Below are 7277 nucleotides of genomic sequence, written 5' to 3'. Positions count from 1 at the left end.
ACAAAAATATGAGAGATCTTTATGAACTTTATCTTGAATTAGGACATGATGTGTTTGAAGAGAGAATTAAAAACCCCATGGAACTTTATATGCATGCTAATGGGAATGTTATTACTATGAATGCTTTGAACACCATTGTTGCTAATGCTATGGAAAATTCTAAGCTTGGGGAAGCTGGCTTTGATGAGCATGATCTTTTTATTCCCCCAAGCATTGAGGAGAAAATTTACTTTGATGATACTTTGCCTCCTATTTATGATAATGATATTGGTCTTTTAGTACCGCCTGTTATGGAGGATAAATTTGATTATGATTACAATATGCCTCCTATATTTGATAATGAGAATAATAATGATAGCTACTTTGTTGAATTTGCTCCCACTACAACTAATAAAATTGATTATGCTTATGTGGAGAGTAATGATACTTTTATGCATGTGAATAAGTATGCCTTATGTGATACTTATATTGTTGAGTTTGTTCATGATGCCTCTGAAAATTATTATGAGAGAGGAAAATATGGTTGTAGAAATTTTCATGTTACTAAAATGCCTCTCTATGTGCTGAAATTTTTGAAGCTACACTTGTTTTATCTTCCTGATCTTGTCATTTTGCTCTTCATGAATTTATTTGTGTACAAGGTTCCTTTTCATAGGAAGCATGTTAGGCTTAAATGTGTTTTGGATTTGCTTCTTGATGCTCTCTTTTGCTTCAAATACTATTTCTTGCGAGTGCATCATTAAAACTGCTGAGCCCATCTTAATGGCTATAAAGAAAGAACTTCTTGGGAGACAACCCATGTTTTTACCTACAGTACTTTGTTTTTATTTTGTGTCTTGGAAGTTGTTTACTACTGTAGCAACCTCTCCTTATCTTAGTTTTGTGTTTTGTTGTGCCAAGTTAAGCCGTTGATAGAAAAGTAAGTACTAGATTTGGATTACTGCACAGTTCCAGATTTCTTTGCTGTCACGAATCTGGGTCCACCTCCCTGTAGGTAGCTCAGAAAATTAAGCCAATTTACGTGCATGATCCTCAGATATGTATGCAACTTTCATTCAATTTGAGCATTTTCATTTGAGCAAGTCTGGTGCCATTTTAAAATTCGTCAATACGAACTGTTCTGTTTTGACAGATTCTGCCTTTTATTTCGCATTGCCTCTTTCGCTATGTTGGATGAATTTCTTTGATCCACTAATGTCCAGTAGCATTATGCAATGTCCAGAAGTGTTAAGAATGATTGTGTCACCTCTGAATATGTCAATTTATATTGTGCACTAACCCTCTAATGAGTTGTTTCGAGTTTGGTGTGGAGGAAGTTTTCAAGGATCAAGAGAGGAGTATGATGCAACATGATCAAGGAGAGTGAAAGCTCTAAGCTTGGGGATGCACCCGGTGGTTCACCCCTGCATATATCAAGAAGACTCAAGCGTCTAAGCTTGGGGATGCCCAAGGCATCCCCTTCTTCATCGACAACATTATCAGGTTCCTCCCCTGAAACTATATTTTTATTCCATCACATCTTATGTGCTTTTTCTTGGAGCGTCGGTTTGTTTTTGTTTTTGTTTTGTTTGAATAAAATGGATCCTAGCATTCACTTTATGGGAGAGATACACGCTCCGCTGTAGCATATGGACAAGTATGTCCTTGGTTTCTACTCATAGTATTCATGGCGAAGTTTCTCCTTCGTTAAATTGTTATATGGTTGGAATTGGAAAATGATACATGTAGTAATTGCTATAAATGTCTTGGGTAATGTGATTCTTGGCAATTGTTGTGCTCATGTTTAAGCTCTTGCATCATATGCTTTGCACCCATTAATGAAGAAATACATAGAGCATGCTTAAATTTGGTTTGCATATTTGGTTTCTCTAAGGTCTAGATAATTTCTAGTATTGAGTTTGAACAACAAGGAAGACGGTGTAGAGTCTTATAATGTTTTCAATATGTCTTTTATGTGAGTTTTGCTGCACCGGTTCATCCTTGTGTTTGTTTCAAATAAGCCTTGCTAGCCTAAACCATTGTATCGAGAGGGAATACTTCTCATGCATCCAAAATACTTGAGCCAACCACTATGCCATTTGTGTCCACCATACCTACCTACTACATGGTATTTCTCCGCCATTCCAAAGTAAATTGCTTGAGTGCTACCTTTAAAATTCCATCATTCACCTTTGCAATATATAGCTCATGGGACAAATAGCTTTAAAACTATTGTGGTATTGAATATGTAATTATGCACTTTATCTCTTATTAAGTTGCTTGTTGTGCGATAACCATGTTTACTGGGGAACGCCATCAACTCATTGTTGAATTTCATGTGAGTTGCTATGCATGTTCGTCTTGTCTGAAGTAAGGGCGATCTACACTGAGTTGAATGGTTTGAGCATGCATATTGTGAGAGAAGAACATTGGGCCGCTAACTAAAGCCATGCTCCATGGTGGAAGTTTCAGTTTTGGACAAACATCCTCAAATCTCTAATGAGAAAAGAATTAATTGTTGTTGAATGCTTAAAGCATTAAAAGAGGAGTCCATTATCTGTTGTCTATGTTGTCCCGGTATGGATGTCTAAGTTGAGAATAATCAAAAGCGAGAAATCCAAATGCGAGCTTTCTCCTTAGACCTTTGTACAAAGTGCATAGAGGTACCCCTTTGTGATACTTGGTTAAAGCATATGTATTGCGGTGATAATCCAGGTAGTCCAAGCTAATTAGGACAAGGTGCGGGCACTATTAGTATACTATGCATGAGGCTTGCAACTTATAAGATATAATTTACATGATGCATATGCTTTATTACTACCGTTGACAAAATTGTTTCATGTTTTCAAAATCAAAGCTCTAGCACAAATATAGCAATCGATGCTTTTCCTCTATGAGGACCATTCTTTTACTTTCAATGTTGAGTCAGTTCACCTATTTCTCTCCACCTCAAGAAGCAAACACTTGTGTGAACTGTGCATTGATTCCTACATACTTGCTTATTGCACTTATTATATTACTCTATGTTGACAATATCCATGAGATATACATGTTACAAGTTGAAAGCAACCGCTGAAACTTAATCTTCTTTTGTGTTGCTTCAATGCCTTTACTTTGAATTATTGCTTTATGAGTTAACTCTTATGCAAGACTTATTGATGCTAGTCTTGAAGTGCTATTCATGAAAAGTCTTTGCTATATGATTCACTTGTTTACTCATGTCATACACATTGTTTTGATCGCTGCATTCACTACATATGCTTTACAAATAGTATGATCAAGGTTATGATGGCATGTCACTCCAGAAATTATCTGTGTTATCGTTTTACTCGCCGGGACGAGCAGAACTAAGCTTGGGGATGCTGATACGTCTCCGACGTATCGATAATTTCTTATGTTCCATGCCACATTATTGATGTTATCTACATGTTTTATGCACACTTTATGTCATATTCATGCATTTTCTCGGAACTAACCTATTAACAAGATGCCGAAGTGCCGATTCTTTGTTTTCTGTTTTTGGTTTCAGAAATCCTAGTAAGGAAATATTCTCGGAATTGGACGAAATCAAAGCCCAGGGGCCTATTTTTCCACGAAGCTTCCAGAAGTCCGAAGGAGATACGAAGAGGGGCGACGAGGGGGCCACACCCTAGGGCGGCGCGGCCCCCCCTTGGCCGCGCGGCCCTATGGTGTGGGGCCCCCGTGCCGCCTCTTGACCTGCCCTTCCGCCTACAAATAGCCTCCGTGACGAAACTCCCAGTACCGAGAACCACGATACGGAAAACCTTCCAGAGACGCCGCCGCCGCTGATCCCATCTCGGGGATCCAGAGATCGCCTCCGGCACCCTGCCGAGAGGGGAATCATCTCCGGAGGACTCTACGCCGCCATGGTCGCCTCCGGTGTGATGTGTGAGTAGTCTACCCCTGGACTATGGGTCCATAGCAGTAGCTAGATGGTTGTCTTCTCCCCATTGTGCTATCATTGTCGGATCTTGTGAGCTGCCTATCATGATCAAGATCATCTATCTGTAATTCTATATGTTGCGTTTGTTGGGATCCGATGAATAGAGAATACTTGTTATGTTGATTATCAAAGTTATGCTTATGTGTTGTTTATGATCTTGCATGCTCTCCGTTACTAGTAGATGCTCTGGCCAAGTAGATGCTTGTAACTCCAAGAGGGAGTACTTATGCTCGATAGTGGGTTCATGCCTGCATTGACACAGGACGATGTGGAAAGTTCTAAGGTTGTGTTTTGCTGTTGCCACTAGGGATAAAACATTGATGCTATGTCTAAGGATGTAGTTGTTGATTACATTACGCACCATACTTAATGCAATTGTCTGTTGCTTGCAACTTAATACTGGAGGGGGTTCGGATGATAACCTGAAGGTGGACTTTTTAGGCATAGATGCAGTTGGATGGCGGTCTATGTACTTTGTCGTAATGCCCAATTAAATCTCACTATACTCATCATGATATGTATGTGCATTGTCATGCTCTCTTTATTTGTCAATTGCCCAACTGTAATTTGTTCACCCAACATGCTGTTCGTCTTATGGGAGAGACACCTCTAGTGAACTGTGGACCCCGGTCCAATTCTCTTTACTGAAATACAATCTACTGCAATACTTGTTCTACTGTTTTCTGCAAACAATCATCTTCCACACAATACGGTTAATCCTTTGTTACAGCAAGCCGGTGAGATTGACAACCTCACTGTTTCGTTGGGGCAAAGTACTTTGGTTGTGTTGTGCAGGTTCCACGTTGGCGCCGGAATCCCTGGTGTTGCGCCGCACTACATCTCGCCGCCATCAACCTTCAACGTGCTTCTTGGCTCCTCCTGGTTCGATAAACCTTGGTTTCTTTCTGAGGGAAAACTTGCTGCTGTGCGCATCATACCTTCCTCTTGGGGTTGCCCAACGAACGTGTGAAATACACACCATCACGGCGCAGTCGCTGAGGAAGACTTTCGCCGGCGAAGGAGAGGACCTGCGGTCGCCGACGAGCACCGTCGACGGCGAGGCGGAGAAGGTCACGAAGAAGCAAGAATGCAGTGCGCTCGAAGAAGGTGCTGCAGAAGGTTCCCGCACGACGAGGTCCGGCGGAAGCACGGCGTGAGTTCGCCGGGCAACGGAGCTCGAGCAAGCGACGGCGGACGGAGAGCGGCGGAAGCGCAAAGGCGAGGAGCACTGTGCGCGATGGATGAGGAATGCGAAGAAGAGGAAGAAGAAGGGGCGGTTGTGCTTATAAAGGAGAGAAGAGGTGGGTCGAAAACCGCTGGGCCGCGGCGGTTCGCCTCGCGGCCCGCGACGGTTCGCGCCATGGGCCGCCACGTGGCGAAGAGGTACACGCGAGAAAAGGGGAGGCCACATGGGAGCGCACACAGGATCCCAAGTGGGTAGTGGGATCCGCAGTGGGGCATTTAATGACCGCGCGGGAGTCGAAGCGAAGTGACAACTGACACTGGCGTGACAGTTAACAGTGCGCATGTCACTGACAGGCGCAGGGCCCAAAATATTCTCGACTTCGCCGAGGAAGGAGTAAATGCGAATGATGCCGGAAAAGAGAGATGCCGGAAGGTGCCTTGCAAAGAAAGAAAAGACGAAAAAGGGCAAAGATGCCGGATCCAAGCTCAGGCCGGAGAAATTAAACCGGTATCCTGAAAAGACGAAAACCTGGCATGGTCTGTAGGATAGAATCCTCCAGACTATACCAGCTTCGGGGACTAATGTTGGGGGGATAACCCCCGGTATGCCAAAGGCATGCCAAACCGGATGGTTTGAGCCATCAAGATACCGGTTTAATATTCTTACCGGAAAGTAAGGTAGGAGTTTGGGCTAAGTGAAGCTAAGCCGGCATCCCCAAGGGGGTATGCCGGAACCCGGTAAAGAAGATACCGGACTGAAGGGCCTGTCGGCAGGACTGGTCAAAGATTCTCTTCAGAGCAAGAAGACAAGGATGAGCTAAGCAAAGTGGCTTTAATCAGAGCCCTGGCGCCAAAGAGAGGGATGACGCCAAAAGAAGCCGGAGGACATCAGCAGCCCTGATTAAAGAGGACCCCGGCGTTATCTATGGTTAAAGTAGCTTTGTAAAGTAGTTTGTCCAGTCAAAGATGCCATTAGGGTTTCTTGTTCTGTAAGCCACCCTCTCCCCTATATAAGGAGAGGGGGTACTGCCTCTTACAGGCGCGAGACCACAGAAGGGATGAGACGATAGAACTTGTAACCATGTTGAAATCAATGAAGCTAGCGATCTAGTGAAGAGTTCTTCCTCTTGTCTCTCTTCTTGTATACCGGCCTTTGGTTGTGTTCTTGAGGAAATCATCCGGAAATTCATCCCATCTAATCGCAAACCCTCCCCCGAATCCTCTAGCGTCCATTCGGCCCCAATCTAAGCCATCCTATGGCATCTGCTCGTTCACCACGACGACACCAACCGTGTTTAGGGTTTAAACATATCATGATTCTCCACATATCGTAGAAATGACCATGAACGAAGCAAAACAATGCAGTCGTAGTTATAACCTACATAAGCGAAGATTTTTTTTTCATTAAATACCTTATGGTTTCTATATAGCAGAAGCACCAAATAGGCAAGCACTCCCACCCTAATATGCAATTTAAACATATGATCCATACCGCTTAGCCAGTAGCAACACTATGTGGTGGGTATAAGTTAACCTACTTGAATAACCGATCGTAGGGATCTAGCAAATTTGCACTAGACAATATGTGTTTAATAGTCTTGTTACGTTCATAGAATAGACATTTAGGCCTCCGTGCCAATTGTATTTTGCAAGGTTTTTTTTGGTGAAGATTACTGCTCTACGAAGATAGTATGCGAAGATTTTTTTTAGAAACACGGTACAAACGCAAGCGTTCACATAAATGCGTATATACTCACTCCTATTAACGCACACCCTACCCCTATGAGTACCTCCGACAGACTGAGCCGACGGATTGGATCTTGAAATTGACGAAGTCACCACAGACGCCTCGCTATCGACGAGAACGTCATCTCCTACTGAATGAATATTTCGTTTCTATGAGACACACAGATGTCAACCTGAGTTTTGAACTCTGTTGGGCTAGGGGTACAACCGCCCACCTAACCATCCAACCTCAGGTTGGTTCTCACCATGCGAAGATTTTGGTTTTAGCTCAATCTTCATTTGTAATTTGTGTTTTATTATCAGCTAGCATTTCAGGCTGGATTAGTATCAACTCAATACATAGAGTACCAACTCCTAGATAAAAACATAACGGAAAAGTAGGAAAAACTCTTTACTTTACATT

This window comes from Lolium perenne, chromosome 2, assembly GCF_019359855.2.
Source record: "Lolium perenne isolate Kyuss_39 chromosome 2, Kyuss_2.0, whole genome shotgun sequence".
Classification (NCBI taxonomy): domain Eukaryota; kingdom Viridiplantae; phylum Streptophyta; class Magnoliopsida; order Poales; family Poaceae; genus Lolium; species Lolium perenne.
The sequence above is the reverse complement of the archived record's forward strand: the minus strand, read 5'-3'. Positions refer to the sequence as shown.